Raw genomic sequence first — 17,322 nt, forward strand, 5'->3', positions numbered from 1 at the left:
CGTGTCTTGCGTTTAATTACTGAGAGCTGCCTTTATTGTGTTGTTATTTCTTTCCAATGCAGTAATAGTTGCGGGAGGACAGAAGGCCTTCTTCTCTTCCTCTGCATTCCTCTTGCCATCTGCCCCGCGCTCTCAGCCCCACTCCTAGCCTCAGCTCTGTGCTCTGCTGGAAGCGCATGAGCGCTCATTTTGATTGTTTCATGTTTATTTTGATTTGAGAGGGAAAGGACTGGAGTCCTTGCCGGAGCCATCTGGAGTGCCACAGGTGCTTCTCCAGAGTCTTCACTTGCCACGGGTCTGTCTTCCCAGGCCCTTGAGGACCCTGGCGCCTTGCGGGATCGTGAAGTTCTGTCTCTTTCCCCGGGTCATCAGTGAGCATGTGCGTTCTTGCCCCCACCCCCATGTCTGTGCCTTCTGTCTGTGGACATTCTTTCTCTGGCTGTGTCAACAGTCGCCTCACCACCCATCCCTGAGTCTCTGAGGGCTGGTGCCTTCCTTGTTCCATTCGCATTTGGAGGGGACTTGATCCAGTGCACTCCATGTGGTAAGTGCCCAGTAAGCACTGTGACCAAATGAGCAAGGAGAAGTGAGAGGTTGGATGTAGGTACTGATTGTAAGAGCCATACACCACTGGTTGGGTCTTCATTCCTACAGACCAGATGGGGAGGGATAATCCAAAGTAGTAAGTTTTTTAGTGGATGGTCACCCTAAAAATTTCTATGATGTCAGCTTCTGTTCATGCTTATTGAAATTTTAGTAGTTGCCGTAGGATATAACTCCTTCAAAATATTTAGTATAATTCAGGCTGTTCAAAAACACCAGTAATTTGGAGGCAGAGCTGAAAGTTGGGGCTTCATTTCTCTATTTTTATCTCTGTTGGTTCCTTTAATTCTCCTTTGCTTTTTTCAGTATTTCCTTTGTGTACTTAATTTTAACAGTGGCCCCTTGCCATTCCAGTGGTAGGAAATGCAGTAGAGCAGCAAATAAAGTCATCTCATATTTAATTTTGCCACGAACCTTGCCACTAGTACAATCATGCTTGGAGCACAAGTGGCGAGTTTTATGGTGGGGCATATCAGATATTGGTCATGACTAATATGAAGCCTGCTAATACGGTGTCAGGAAGCGAGCTGAAGGGCAAAGGCAAAGGACAAACTAGGAGGAAAACAGCAACAAAGGAAATAGGACATCTATTGGTTTAATTTTGGGGGAGCCTACAGTGCCATGGGGGATACAGAAATGAGTAAGTCACAGCCCCCGAAAGCAAAAGTAGGACCTACTGGGTACTGAGCACTGTCCTTACATTTTTACACTCGAGATTTGCAACAGTCCTAAAAGATGGGAAACGTTATTCCAATTTATATGGGTAAGGGAATTGAGTTGATGTGCAGTTGAGTAACTTGTGATCCCATAGTGATCACAGAGCCAGGGTTATGACGGGTGAACCTGGTTTTGAAGCCCAGGGTGTTTGGCTGCATTGCATTGCCTTCTAGGAACGCGGGGTCCGGTAAAGGGTTGTGGGTCATAAACAGTGATATGACTTGTTTTCGGTGGAAAAGTAAAAATAATGATGTGAACCTAAGAGAAAGGTACTGATACCCTTGGGTTTTCTTTCTGGTTGGAGCTTTTGCCTCCCAAGTGCTGTTCAATATGGTGAGCATTCAAGAGAGAAAGGTCACTCATCAGCCGTCCTGCTCCCCCAGCCCCCACCTTGATCAAAGAAGTCTGCTTACCACCTGACTCACCTGCAGGTAACAAAACAGGTTTTTAAAATATGTAATAAAGGAACACCGCCTGTTCCTCTCTGGCAGCAGTCCCAGTGGAAGTAAAACTATACCGGACTGCCTGGAACACTGGGCCCAATGGGTTAATTAAAAAAAGAAAAAAGCTTGAGGTTCCTGAGTTCCATTGGGATGTTACTAGAGTGTTCTGTAGCTTGCACTCACAGCCCTCACTTCCCACCACCCATGCTTCTGCTTCTTTGGGGACAAGTCATTTCACCATCCACATCAGATGCCCCTAAATGTTGACATTCATTCTGAGCGCAGAATTTTCTTGGGAGGATTTCAGCCCCTCTGTGAAAGACATTAGTTATCTCCTCTGTTCCTTCCAGAAGTAGCGTCTTTACCCCAACTTGCAATCTTGCTGTATTCCTACGTGTTTTGGAAACAAAGTGTGCAGTAGGAGAATTCCTGCTTTGTGAATATTGGATCACTTTGTTCCCTGGTACAACAATCTCTCCTTTGTATTAAACATCTGAGAACAGAAGTTCTAAACAACATTTTTATATTCCCTGTTGATATGGGTTCTTTATTTTGGGACAACAGTTTGGTGTTTGTTCCTTGTCACATTCTGATGTACTTTCCCTTTCTCCGATGACGAGGATGCTCCGTACCCACAGGCTGGAATTGCACTAGTGCAGTGGTGATGAGTGGTTGCCGACCCTCTGGGGACTTTCTCGTTCCGTCCTTCTTGCCTCCAGTGAGTGGCCCATGGCATAATGGGATGGCCAACTGGTCAGAGCACAGGCCACTAACCCGCTGGCCCGACTGTGAGCCGAGTGGCTGCGCCAGCCAGCTACCAAGAGACCAGATGGGCAGACAGACCAAAATTGTCACTTACCCACCTCCTTCCTGGAAATGCATAAGGGCTGCCCCGGAGGTCCAAGAAGGCCTAATTTGGTCAAAAAGCCTCCCTTACTCTGAACTGGAGGTTGAGTTTTCACCCTGGTTGTGAGTTCCCTACCTCCCGTGTTTGATTTTCCCCAAACCCATTTGTATGTCCTCAGGTTGGTCAGCCAGGTCAAAAACAACTAACTGGTAACAAATAGCTTAACGTTAAAGAACTTCTGATTATTTTCCTTTTTGTACTTGTACAGAGTGCTTGGACTTTTACTCCAAAGAAAATAAATATATGTGCTTGCTTCTTTAGGCAAACCCAATATTATCAAAATTCAGTTTTGTAAGACAAAGTAGGACATTTTTCCCCCCCCGGAAAATTTATCACCACATTCCTTAAATGGCATAGACAGCATAATAAAAATATTCTTTATTGCCCCAAAATGTTTATATTTCCTTGTAAGGTTCAAAGTGTGTTGGCTCCTGTGTTTTATCATTTTGGGTCAGAGATGAATTTCTTGCTCCTCATTTCTTCAGGGAATATTTATCTCACGCTTCCTGTGGGCCAGACATTGCGCTGGTTTTCTCTGTGTCTGCCTTGTTCCTGATGGGAGCAGGTGGATGTGGTGGGTGCTTTTCTCCTGAGGTTTGGTCTCACCCACAAGCCAGAAGCTGGTCCTGAGGACAGCCAGGGTTGCTCCTGGGAAGCTGGTGCACTGTTGGGGAGGCTCCATGAGCCCAAGGCACTGGGATGGATTGGATTATTTTCTAAGTAGAAGAACATTCTAATCCTCCTGTTTAACCTTTTGTTGCAATCTAAAATGGGGAAATCACTCTCCAAACAGACAAGCTCAAGGGAGAATAAAAAATACCCTCTCCTAGGCAGCCTGATAGTACCTGCATTAGTCAGTGTTTGGATAAGAACAAGCCCCTTGAGGGGGAATGGAACCCTTCTCCAGACCTTAATTGATTTTTGTGTTCATTCTGCTTCTTTTAATTCTTTGTGGCAAAGTGATTTGTAGTGCAAAGTGGCTTTATGTGTTATAGGTGCTGTATTATGTAAGACCATTCTTATCAAAAGATCATTTCTGCTTGTTTTGACTTTTTTTATTTCCAATCCAGCCCATGTTTATTTTTCATTTTTCCTTTTATTTCTTCTTGTTTATACACTCATTGTTCCTCTTATTTCTCTTGCTTTACCAACCCCCATCATCTGCCAGGGAAATGGGAGGAGATGGGGGCACTTGGTTTCTTCTTTTTTTAATTGTCAAAACTAATTGGCTGGACATCTTCAGAAATGGTCCCTTTTTCCCTTGTGAGTTTGTTACATAATACAGAGCCTCATTAGTTATAAATCTGACCCCTAAGGAATTGTGTTGCATTCATTCCTAAGGATTAAGGCCTTCCTAGCCTGGTTGTCCCTTTGGGATCTGTGCTGTTGTGCATGCCCGATGACCAAGGTAAGCCTGGCTCAGGAACAGGGCAGCTCCTTGCAGAAGTACCCTGTCGTGTAAGGAAGTTCTATGGAACAGTGGCGACTAAGATCTCTTTTGGTAAAACATGCCCTCAATCATGTGCCTGTTAAACAATTTACATAATAAATCCAGAACTTGGAGATCCGAAGGGTATTGGCATGTTTTTAGTTATGTTGCTAGGGAACTCTGCCTGAGTCCTCACATGATACATTGCTCTGTGAATGCGTCCGTGTGCGTGCATGTGTGTGTATGTATGGAATGAGAAAAATGAGACAGGCCATTGTTAAGTACTATAGGGAAAGGCTTGCTAGACTTCTACCATAACTAATAGGACAGAATTTGTTTACAGCAGTAGTAATGTGACCAAGAACAAAGCAGATGAGGGGTAGCCAGGCACGATCAAAGCACATCTAATATATCAGGTTTCTGGAACATCTGAGTCTAAGTGTTTGGTTTTCATCACGATATGTTGAGAGGTGATGCTTTAAAAGCAAGAAAGGAGAAAAGGCCAACTATGGGGATTGGCAACTGAGACAATTAGAAAGCAGATGTGTGCACTTGAATGCAGTTGGCCACATTCACAGGATGCACACTCTCTCCTGTCTGTGGGGCTGGAGGGAGAGTTCCGTGAAAGGTCACATAATAAAAATTGAGCCACTCTGTTCTATGTGTTCAACATAGATCTCCACATTTGGTGGCCTTGTGAACTGTGACTGGCTTTCTCGTGGGCACAGTTCACACCTGTCTTTGGAAGGGTGACCTTCCACCTGCAACACAGAAGGAAAAACACTTGCTGAGTCTGGATGCGTGACATCCAGGTGGGGTGGGAAGGTGACCCCCTGGGTGGCTGTGAGGTGTTACCTATGGAAACTGAAGGCTGGGATGAAAATAAAAGCAAACTCTTTCCCCTTGGGCAATGCATCGACTGCGATCGGGATTCTCCTCCTGCTAAAATGCTGCCCCTTTGTTCTGCTCCCTGCGTGTTCATCCATGCGATAGCTGTGAGACAGTTCATTCAGTTTTCATCCACCTGGCACGGCTTCAGCGCCAACAAGCACAAGGTGCTCCCCAGCTGCCGTGGGGAGCTGTGTGCAAACAGAGCAGAGCAAAGGTCCTCGGTGCACACACACACCACGTCTGTCTGCTGTGTTCTGCTTCTCTGTCCTGGGGCATGCTGGGAACATGATCACACTGTCCTGCTCGTTCTGTGGCTGGGGCTGGTGCCCTTGAACCGGATTCCCCACAGTCATCAATAGGCCTGTTCATGTGGGAGGTGACAACACATTTTGCTGCAGCATTACAGGCTGCTGAGCTCAATGTGAGCATTCTTTTTAGAGTGAGCAGAGGGCATGGGACTTCCTCGGGCTGGGAAAGTCACAGCCCGTACCACAGATCGAAGATACTCGATCCAGGCCACGGGGGAGCACTTAGCTTTCCTTTTTGTGGGTTAAATAAAATTTGATGAGCAAACATTTGTGATTAAGCTCTGTTGTGAGGTTTTCAGATAATGCATCACCTAATCACTGCAATCTTTGTCAGACCCTGTTTTGCATCTTAATCTACAAAAGAAGCTAGTGACAAGCTCAGTGACATCGTCTGTTTTCATTATAGTCAATTCTTAATCATCTGAATCAATAGGAAGAATTACCATCATCGATGATACAAACCCACCAAAAGTCCAAAAATACTTTGTGTTTGATTTTGGGACGTGGACCGCGGGTGTGTGAGCGCAGACGTTCGGCCGCTGAGCCGCCCCAGCTCTCTCCCTCCAAGCTTGGCTCCAATTTTCCCCAAGAGGGGGACAGGGTCCAGGGGGGTGTCCCCTGGAGTGAAGGAGGTGGGGTGGGGGGGGCAGGTGAAGAAGGTGGTCATCAGTGCACAGGGTATAGCATCGGCTCTGGAGAAAGCTGACCACGCTGCTCTGATGACATCACATGGTTATTTTCTTTTTACTTTTTTTTAAGATCAAAGTAGCACATGTGTATGGCAAAAAGCCAAATAGTCTGGAAGGCGTTTAATGAAAAATAGCGCCCTTGCGTTGCTCCTCTTCCCCCTCTGGCCCGCTTCCCAGAGGCAGCATCCAACCCTCCCACCCTTTTTACAAGTCCTTTTGGGTGATTACCTTCATATCTTTAAATAATGTACGTGTCCTAGTCTCTTGGGGTTGAGGTAACAAAGTACCAGAGACTGGGTGCTTCCAAGCAATAGAAACGTCTTCTCTCGCAGAGAAGGCTCTGTCTGAAGTCTCCAGGGGAGGACTTACTTTGCCTCTCCCAGCTTATGGCGGTGGCTGCCTATCTTTGGCATTCCTTGGCCTGTAGGTCATCATGCCAGTCCCTAGCTCTGTTGTCCCATGCAGCTCTCCCAGCGTGTTCTCATCTTCATGAGAACATTGATGGCATTTCCCTCTTCTTTGGAGGACGTCAGCCATATTGGATGACAGCCCACCCAATGACCTCATCTCAAGTTGGTGATTGCAAAGACCATGATTTCCACAAAGGTTCACTGGAACATATCTTTTGGGGGGACACGATTCAACCCGTAACACTGTTTCCCAGCTTTTAAACACTTGGTTTTGCTAACTTTGTTCTAGGGCAAAGGAGGTTTCTCTCCCTTATTCAGCCCCATCTCTGCCTTGAGATTCTTCCCTGCAGTTATGTTGGTCTTCTCAGTCCCTCCCTTTAAAGGACTCTGTAGAAATTTCAAACAAGTTCTTGACACTTCATTTCTTCTTCTGTTAACCTTAGAGAGCATCACTTAATTATCCATTAAAAACAAGAACATCAGCACTTCCCAGCCTCTGTCACCTGCTGCCAGGGCTGATAAACCCGAGTTCTTCCTGGTTAACTGAATGGTTAAGTCCTCTGTCATACATCCTCAGATGCAGAATCGATATTTGTGTGTAGCTTCCGTAGATAGGATCTATGAGTGGAAAACCAGTAAACAGTGTTTTCATTCTTTATTATGCTGATGTCTGCTGGGTTATATTGCCTTGTATGCCCTCTGGGTTTTAATTAAAATGCTCTCTGCCATTTAAAGAATGACAGTATAATGTATGTTTGTAGAGTACTTTATCTACATTGCATTTAATTTTAGATGGCAGCATACTTCTGTGGCACCATTTGGAAACTTGGTTTATTAGTACAACTTGAAATCTGTTTGTATTACATATTGAAATGAAGCTTTGTCTCTTATTAGGAAATGTTCAGTCACATGAAGCAATACCCACGTGGGTCTCTACCTTTATGAGTTTTTAACAATAGGTAATTTCTTCTAAGGCAGTGCTAGTCAAACTTTTGGATTTCAAAACTTTTGTTTCCTTTCTCTTTCTCTCTATCTCTCTCCCTCCCTCCCTCCCTTCCCTCTCTCTTTCTCTCTCTCTCAAACTCTAAGGACCAATATAGAGATGCTAGCTTCCTACTTTGCCAAGTTGAGATAATAAGAAATTAGCTACTATTTACTCTCACTGGTAACTAAAGAACATTTAACACCAAAAAGGTAGGAAAAACATAATCTCAGAATAAATTACACTATTTTAAAAGGGAATGAATTTAACTTAAAAAAAAAAAAGCCCACTACCTCCCCTAATTTTTTCTATTTTGTGTAGACTGGTGAACACCATCTGGATAGAGGGTTTCCCGGGTCATTCTTGTTGGGTGGACAGTATTTGGTTTTAGTGGATGTTGAGCATAAGCGTTCATTACTTCATTTACTTTGTGGCTTGTTAAGCCTGCCACAGAAGATGTGCAAGATCAGGGGGCAGGTTCCACGTGGAATGGGAAGGTTGGTCACCCTATTTTCTGACGTTTAGCTATAAACGGACCCCATCCCCCAACTACATAGCCCTCATCCAAGCCAACTGAGCTAGCTCACAAATGTGGGGGACTGCGCATGGAGGGAAAAGGTGAGAAAAATTTGCAATCCATCACCTTCATAGAAATGGCCCTTGATTAAGGCACCACATGACTCCTTCATTTCTTAGTTTCTTAAGTGGCCACAAAACAGGGTCATTTCATGGCTGGAGTACTACAACTGGCAAGCCTGAGCATTCAACGGATGCACGACAACAGCATTTGCATAGTATTTTCAAACTAAACTAAATCTCAGACAGAATGAGGTTACTGATTATCTTTGTCCCATCAAACACATTTTATTAATTAACCATTGGCTTACGTTCTTGCTCTCCTTAAAGGACTTGTAGATTGGGATATCACCATCACTCTGTTTCAGTACATTTCCTTGCTGTTGAATTGAGTTTTCAGAATGTTAATGTTTTTATATGATGTTTTGTGAAATCCCTCAAATAAGAACAGATTCCTTCTGGGGCATCTGGGTGGTTCAGTGGGTTAAGTGTCCGACTCTTGATTTTGGCTTAGGTCATGATCTCAGGGTCCTGGGATTGAGCCCCACATGGGGATCTGCACTCAGGGGGGAATCTGCTTCTAATTAGAAGCACAGAGAGTCGTGTCCTTCGAGCTTTTGGTGCTGTTGTCCTCCTGGGGTCCAGTCCAGTTCTGGGAGAGCAGGAAAAGGGGGCTTTGCACCCTCAGCATGGCTGAGTTTTGTCTGTGTATTAGAAGCAGTGGTCTGGGTACAGCTGTCAACACTGCCATTCTATTTCGTTTGTGACCAGTAACATGCTCTCCAGAAAAGAAGCACCTATGATTTATGGAGCAGGAAAAGGTGACCGGTGCTGGCCTGCACTGCTCTGTGTCACTCAGCTCTTTTGGACCTTCGCCATGCCCCCAGTAAAGTGGGGGAAATGATATTAACTGCCTGAAGGCAGGGATCAGAGGAGACCTTCCTGTTTTACATCACTTGATTCTTCTAAATGCCCATAAGAGTAATCAAACTTGCAACCACATGTTCTTCAGGTCTCCACACTCAACAGCGGGATCCCCAGCCAGATCCAGGTACAGTCAGGGCCTGGATTTATAGCTTAGTGTTCTGCCCCTCTACCTTTCACCTGTACTCGTGTGACCTTCAGAAGCCCTTATGCCTCACGGTGTGTTTGTTCCTGTCCGATGGTTTTTGCTGAGGTCCAGGGAATGTGCTACGTGCATGCTGTCAGGATGGCGCCTGAGGTCATCAGCTTGAAGAGGCCATCTCCTCTCACTGAACCCTAACGCTCAGTGTGAGGGACGAGGACAGTCAAACGCAAAGGTGTGGACGGCTACATATGGCATCTTTTCTGTAACCCGTATTTGGATTATATGTATTAATTTAGGATACAAACATTTGGAAGTTTTAAACAACAGTGGACTATTAAAAAAAAAAAACAACTGGCATCAATGATCGTGATCCCACTCCTTGCCAAGGGAAGGTAGAGCTCAGTTTGAACACATTTTAGTTTTTGTCTGATCATGTTGTACATAGTAATTGTTATAAAGCAGAAAAACCACCAGGCATCCATCCCTTTATCTCCCAAGCAAACATTCTAAATTGTCAGGAGTTTGCTGTACATAAAAGGAAGGCTTCTCTTACGCCGAAGCTTGCCAAGCAAATTGTGACTCCTGAAAGTAAAGCCCACAGAAAGAATAACTGAAACAAGCTTTCAGTGGGTGGAAAATAAACACTAACTTTATATGTATTTCAAGAACCTAAAAGACACAGGTGGGAAATGGAGCCTCCTTGATAAGAAAGAAATGCTTAGTTGAGTGGAAAAAAAAGAAAACATTCAGCAGTTTTTGGAACCGTGCAAGTCCGGACAGTTTCTTTCTTTCTTTCTTTTTTTTTTTCTTCTGGTTAGCTGCTCATAGCCACAAATATGTGTATTATTTCCTTCTTGCCCACAATTATACTAAGAATCATCTTTCTAATATACTGGGGAATCCCAAATAAAAATCTCATTTTCCTGAAAACAGACAAGCCTTTAACTCCAGCAATTAAATTATTCAGTTATTCCTATCTAGAATGTAAAGGAAGTCATCCAGTTGTTGTAACAGAAGTCTCTAACGACCACCTCAAATCCTTTTCTCCCCAAATTTACACTGCAAACAGTTAATGTTCTTCAGGAGGGTTTTGCCGCATCACTGGGGTTTTGAACCAGCACTCAGAAATCTCCTTCGGGAGGCCTGTCCCATGATGCCGCTGCCCCAGTTACGTGACAAGAGGTAGGACCCCAGAATATTTTAACCCTTTTCTGAATATCGGAAGATATTCTTATATGGGAAGTGACTATTAATTACTTTGAATATATTCTTATATGGGAAGTGATTATTGACTACTTGAAATTTGTGTCTTATCCACACATGTCACAATAGTAAACCCCCCTAACTTCATAAATGGTCATAAGGTGTCAGGTCTTAGCAGTGTGGGCCCCAGCGGCCTGCCCGGATTTTAACCTCAGCTGTACCCTTTGCTGCCTGGTTTCTGGGGCTCCCTCTACCTTATCTGCAGAGTGCTAATTATAGCGGCACCTTCCTTCTAAGTGCTATTGTGCGTTAATATGAAGCAAGTGCTTAGAACTGTGCCCAGCGCGCCCTGAATACCATGGAAATGGCCACTCCTCTTTTTTTCTCTTTGTCACGGTGAGGGAAAAAAGGAACAAATCCAAACTGTACTCAACCCAGGAATAATTCTATTTACCATTAAAATATGTTTTTGTTTATAGAACTGGTATCTGCTGTCTGTGCATTCACTTAAAAAAATCAAATCTGAAACAGCAGATGCAAGAAGCTATTTATTTTGCCTCTTTTCCTTCCTTGTTAATTTGTGCCTGCTCCCAGTTCTAGTCTGGGTCTAGACCTGGTAGATTTCTCTGTGCAGAATTTCTCTATGTGGAACCTCTGCAGAACTGACCCTATCCCATTCACTTGGATATGGGACAAAGGAAAGTAGTGGCTGATCAGAGCTCTCCCACCAGCACGAGGACATGGGTAGAACCTGAATCCATAAAGGGAGGTTGGAATGTTAATGAAGCAAACGACAAAGTCAAGTAGGCATTGTCAGTTCATTTGAAAGTAACTTTTTCTGTCCGTAAGCTATGATAGGAATGGTCAAGATTTTACAATTCTGTTTCCTTGTAAATTTCCGCTTCTTCATTATATCACAGAATCTCAGTGAATGACAGTCTCATTGGTACCTTTTTTGAGGTATGAGGAAAATTAGCATCACTCATATTTGAGGCATAAGAGATTGGTGGAGAGATAAATTGTTCACGACTTGGTTTCGTTTTTAATTTCCAGGTGATAAACCGAATGCTAAAATTCACTACCTAATAGTGACTGAAAATTTGTCTCAGCATTCAAATATAAACTATTTTTCTTAGTCATTTTTTCTTAAGGTTACACAGTCACGCTTGACTTAAATACCGAAATTAAAATTTTCTCCTTCTATGAATATTGAAACTTCATGTTATCCATAAGCAGAGTTGCACAATAATTATTATAAGGAGCAATATAAATCCTCCCAGGCCAGTATTTTATTTAATTTGATTACTTGTGGGCTTGTGACTATTATTATTTGTTGTTAGTTTATTGCTGTTGGGGTGTGTTTTTTTTTAAGGCTTATTTATTTGAGAGAGAGAGGAGAGCACAAGTGAGAGGGGCAGAGGGAGTGGGAAAGAGCATCTCAAGCAGATTCCATGCTGAGCACAGAGCCTGACATGGGGCTTAATCCCACCACCCTGAGTTCATGACCTGAGCCGAAACCAAGAATTGAACACTTAACCAACTGAGCCACCCAGGCGCCCTGCTGTCATTTTGAATATTTTACTTGGACTTAGGAACCACGTGTTGCTTCAAAAATTCTCCAAAAGTCAGTAATTCCACTAGTAAGTGGAAAAAATTACTTATTGGTGTTCAAAATACCTCAAAAATGCAAATGAAGAAGTTTGAATTTTTAAATTTGGATTACTGACAGATGAATGTGAAAAAGAACATTCTCATAGTTTATCAGTTGATCGTATGTGTAGAAAGTCTCCTTTCCCCCATTAGCACTACAGCAGTTTTGAGTAGTAGATATCTTGGTATATAAAATGAAAATATACTGCCACCCGCACCGTCATCATCATATTAACTGGACTTGTGCCCACCGTGGATTTCATGAGGCATAACCAAACTGAGTCAGCGCTTGACGGGAGAAGCCAATCAGTTCTCACATTGAATGGTCGTGCAAAACTTTGCAAATATATTATTTGTGATGTGCAATAATATCAGAATTTAGCTCTCATTATTTGGTTGACTCGATTCCATTTTCACCAGTTAAAGTTTTTCATTTCATTACTAATGAATTCAAAATTTTACTCTCTTCTTCACATTCACAAATGATGGAATATTTTGATGGGAAGCAAAGGTTAACTGTGTTCTTCCTTGCAGTAGTAACGTTAGTCTCTGCCTCTAACTTCGGATATGCGGATTCCTGGTTCGATATGTGATTCAACATGCTTTTCGTGAGGGCTTCTTTGTTAAGGGAATAGAATGCATTGGTAGGAGTGTGTGTTTTGGAGTCAAACCATTCTTGGCTCAAATCCTGGCACAGCAGCTTGCTTACTGTGTGGTCTTGAGCTTCCTTGTCGTGCAAATACCTGACCCACAGAGCTGTTCAAGAGCTAAGAGAGAGAATGGAGGTGCATGTGTATGGCCTTCTGTGGCTTCCCTTGGCATCTCCTTCCCCCCTCCTCCCCTCTTGGGGCCCACTGTGTGGATGGGGAAATAGAGCATAAGTACTCGACACCACCCTTGCCTTTAGGGAGCTAAAGGTATTGTATGGTGACATCTTAACCCAGTACCTTCACCGTGGAGGCGTTGGTTAGCAGCTCTGTTAAATTCAGGGTTGACCTTTACTTTATGATGATTTCTAAGAGCACTTCCAGACCTGACCTTCTGTGAGTCTGTGATATTATGAAGCTATAGGTTAAAGAATAAGAAACTAACAGTAGGTTATTAAATGGGCAGTATCAACCACAATAATATATCGTGAAGGAAAAATCAATCAGACTTAAGGACAGATTAGAAAAGATTAGCCATGAATCAGAAATTACTCTAAGGTAGCATTCCCCAACATGTCCTCTACAAAACACTAGTTCCTCAGGACGGTAATAGGTATTAATTGAGAAAACGTTTCTGAAAATTATTTGGGAAATGCTGACCTAGACAGGTTTCTTTCCTGCAGGGCTTCTCAGAAGCTTTTGTATGCACATGTGCATGATGATTCTGAACTGAGGGAATGTAAATAATCGTAGAAGCATTTCCAAAACTTACTCAACATGGAATCAGAATTATTTTGCACCCAAGTAACATCTTGTCAGACTAGGATTTTTTGGGACGTGTTTTGCAAAACGCTGCTTTACGAGTTTAAACCAGGAATGGTGTAGAATATGGATACTGTTGACTTCGCCCACTGAATGTGCTGAGTGTTGACCACTTGCGAGGTCCCATGGAAGCCAGAGATGAATGAGATCCAGTCTTTGCAACATGTCTGGCAACAAGGCTTCAAGTACGGTATTGTCTACAAGGCTTAAGAGTAGGGATGCCCTGGCAAGACAGTTATCCCAGCAGATTACTGACACAGAATCAATTGAGGCAATATCCTGAGAGGAAAGGGTCTTGGCTTCTGCTTGGATGTATTTCTCTCTCTCTCTCTCAAGCTCTTATAATGGTATTTGCATCCTGTTCACCTCAGAGAAATTCTGAAGATAAAATGAATGTATGGTGCCCAACCTCAGGTGGTTGGAGTGAAACCAGCCGGAAATTTCATTCAGGAGGGGATTTAACCAAATTTAGTCTGAGCTTTGCTTTCAAGTAAAAGCGTAGTGGTTTGACCACCATTTCGACACTTGGCTCCGAAGTCAAAATATAATCTAAGAAGAGAAACCTGAAAAAACAGACTACATATGTAGGCAACCTGTTTATGAGGGACATGGAATTGAAATGTTGGCTGGACCCTGATGGCATAATCTATGTTTTTGTTTCTCATGGATGAGACATGAGCTGGAGGCCTTGTGACAGATTTTACTGGGATGAACCTTTCCTTCTCACCAGTCAGGTCTGTGGACTAGTTCACCACTGGATTTTTCTGCCTATTAGGCCTTAGGAAACATTTTGGCAGGTTGCACCGTTATTTTGCTCATGTTGTGAGTAGCATTTCTCTGACCTTTTGTTATTTACTGAAACAGTCCAGCCTGTTTTCTTTTAAGAGAAGCGTGAAATGAAGGGGAGTCAGTCAGCACAGGCTGATTTTGGTATCAGAAGACTAACTTCAGGCTGCTCGGCTCCAAGTAGTCTTTTAAAGTTAGGGGTTTGTTGGCCTCCTTGCTTCTTATTCCCATGATTTTAAGGGGTCTTTTAGGGGAGGGTTTTGTTTTTTGTTTTTTTTCCCACAGCAGATCATTACTTAAAACATTTCACCACATCCAAAAACACAACTCACCAAGAGTTTTCTTCTGACATCTTGAGCATGGTGTATTGTCCAAAGCCTTTCCTGTTTTGAACAATGATGTGACTTATTCCAGGGAAAGACAGCTCCAGACTGATCATTTTTTTTTTATTTATTTATTCGACAGAGATAGAGACAGCCAGCGAGAGAGGGAACACAAGCAGGGGGAGTGGGAGAGGAAGAAGCAGGCTCATAGCGGAGGAGCCTGATGTGGGGCTCGATCCCATAACGCCGGGATCACGCCCTGAGCCGAAGGCAGACGCTTAACTGCTGGGCCACCCAGGCGCCCCCAGACTGATGATTTGGTGACAGGGCTGCCCTCACTCCTGAGCTCTCACAACCCCTATGAGTCCACACAGTGGAAGTGGTAACATCATCCAGGACACTCTCAGTGTCTCATGGGGGCTCCTTCTGCGTTCTTTCTACCTACCTGTGCCACCATCACCACCATACCTATCTCCCTGGTGCTTTTCTGTCCACTGCCAAGGGATTCCTCATTCATTGCAGGCTGGCTTACAAGGGTAAAGGAAGCATCAAGATCCCATTACATCTTCAAAAATGAGAAAGCGTGTGTGTGTGTGTGTGTGTGTATTCAGATAGACTCTTGTTCCTGTCTCCCTATCTGTCTCCTCACCCGCTACTGGTCTCTTTCTACCTCAAACAGAAAATACAACAAAAATTATGTCTTTTCATTGGGATTCCCATAGCTCTTGAACTCCGCTGCTAGTATTAAAAACCACCACTCAAATTTTTGTCAGGTTTACTCTCTTAACCAAAAGTAAAATGACCTTGGCATATGTAAACCAGCCTGAATGATTGTTAATGAAGGCTCTGTGTCATTTAATAATGGTCTGTTTGAGAATTGCCATGGTCTAATGGCCATTGGTTTAGAGATGTGTCATTCATTTTCTTAGTCATTCAGTCAGTAAATAGTTACTGAGCTGTCCTCAGTGTTGGGGATACAGTGGCGAACAGAGGGGATAGGCTGCTCTTGGAGCTCATATGTGAATACAAAGGTACAGCTGATAGATGAATAAAGTGAAAAGTAAGGTGATGGTAGACAACCAAAAGGATAATGCTGTGTAGCTGGGGCAGAGGGAAGACAGGTTTAGATTGGAGTGTCACAGGGGGTCTTACTTTGGCCTCAGGCCTGTAAGATGAGGCAGAGCCATGAGAAGTCCTGGGTGAAGCTTGTGGAGTCAGAAGAAAGAGCCAGGTCTTGGCCTGACTTAGACTCCTCTCTCCTCCCTGTTCCTTAGCTAAGGGCCTCATCTCTATGTTTGCCTCTTGGAGCTAGGACCTGATTACTCTTTAAATCTCTGTGTCATTAGAAATACCCATGAAACAATGGAAGGATGTTGTTTTATCAGAACGCTGGTTGTGATGCCTGATGCTAGCGAGCCAGGTGTGAGCCATTCAGAATGTGTTATCCCTCCCCAGCCCCTCTCCACGGCCCTCCTATTCAGAGAGACCATGATGTACAGATGAGAAGATAGGTTGACTTCATTTCTTAGAGAAAGTTCATAGGAAATACTTTAAAATACTATGAGTAGAAAAAAGCAGCAGCCTAGATCTTCAAATACAATTAGGCTAAGATGGGCGAGCTTCTGCCAGACAAGTGCTAACTTGGTCATGCCGCTTTTTAAACTTTTTGTTTTGCAATAAATATAGACTCACAGGAAGTTGCAAAAATAGCACAGAGAGGTCCCATGTACTCTTCATCTGGTTTCCCCCAATGGTAGCATCTTGCCTAACTCGAGTATAATATATAGAGAGTATATACCTTACCAACACCAGGAAATTGACATGAGTGAAATCTCCAGAACTTCTTCAGATTTCACTGGTTTTTACATGCACTCACTGGTGTGTGGACCCATATGTGTACTTCACCCTGTGTCTAGGTTCCTGTAACCGCCCCTTCCATCAGGATACAGAACTATTCCATCACAACCAAGAAACTCCCTTGTTTTGCAGCACTTTCGTGTGTGAGGAATAGCCTCAGATGTTATCCTGCATCTCTGGTGGCTCATATTCTGGATGAATCTGTAACGAGCTTGGATAAGGCTCTGCAATCTATTGCTTGGTTTGCCTACTGTGGAATTTGTAATTGACTTACAGATGGAGATCCTTGGTCTGACTTGTATGAAGAGCATCTGCAAGCCCAGAACCAAAAAACACGCGTTTGAATAACTAACTCTTGACTTCCATCCTGGAAGCCCATCAGTAGCACCCAGTTGATTTAACAGGCTAACACCTGTCATTGTGACCTTAGTTGTTTCCTTCTAAGAAGAACAAGACCCTTTCTGATGCCACATGACTTTGGGGACATAATCTCTGTATGGGGGCTTTTCCTACAGTATTTCTTGAAGATGGTTGAGGAACACCCCGGAAATGGGTTAACAGGTTACCTGGTGAGTGGGTGCATTCCTTCTAGAAGAAAGAACAAATTACTGGAAAATGCCCCTTTGTGTGTGGTGGGAAGAAGCCTTTAGGACGTGCATTTAGGGAGGACTGGAGATGCAGGCTGACAGGGAGGCAGCTATAAACAGATTGAGGGAGAGACAACGGACTTAAGGGAAAACATCTGCCTGCTGCATCTGACATCCAAAAGCTGCATCTGTGGCCTAGGATCAGGCTTGTAATGCTTGAAAAAGGAATGTGAAGGGGCCCAGCACGGGCTCTGAAAGTTTCTTTTTTTTCCTCAAGATTTTCTCTTTGCTTTGCCCAGAATGCTGCCAGGGGCTGATGGAAGAAACTCATATGGGCCTGTTTCCTGAAGCCGAAGTAGCATTCCTTAGCAGCTAACTTTTGAACGATTGATTTAAAAGACATTTTTACCTGTATTGTTCTAG

At 43.6% G+C, this 17,322-nt stretch overlaps 1 protein-coding gene across 6 annotated transcripts in view; it reads left to right on the plus strand.

Annotated features, from left to right (window-relative positions):
- The window catches only part of BCL2 (BCL2 apoptosis regulator), a 230,546-nt gene that overhangs the window by 51,426 nt on the left and 161,798 nt on the right, over nucleotides 1-17,322 (plus strand). The window lies entirely within an intron of this gene.

The sequence above is a fragment of the Ursus americanus genome, chromosome 19, assembly GCF_024610735.1.
Source record: "Ursus americanus isolate L20-20 chromosome 19, mUrsAme1.1.p, whole genome shotgun sequence".
NCBI classification, from domain to species: domain Eukaryota; kingdom Metazoa; phylum Chordata; class Mammalia; order Carnivora; family Ursidae; genus Ursus; species Ursus americanus.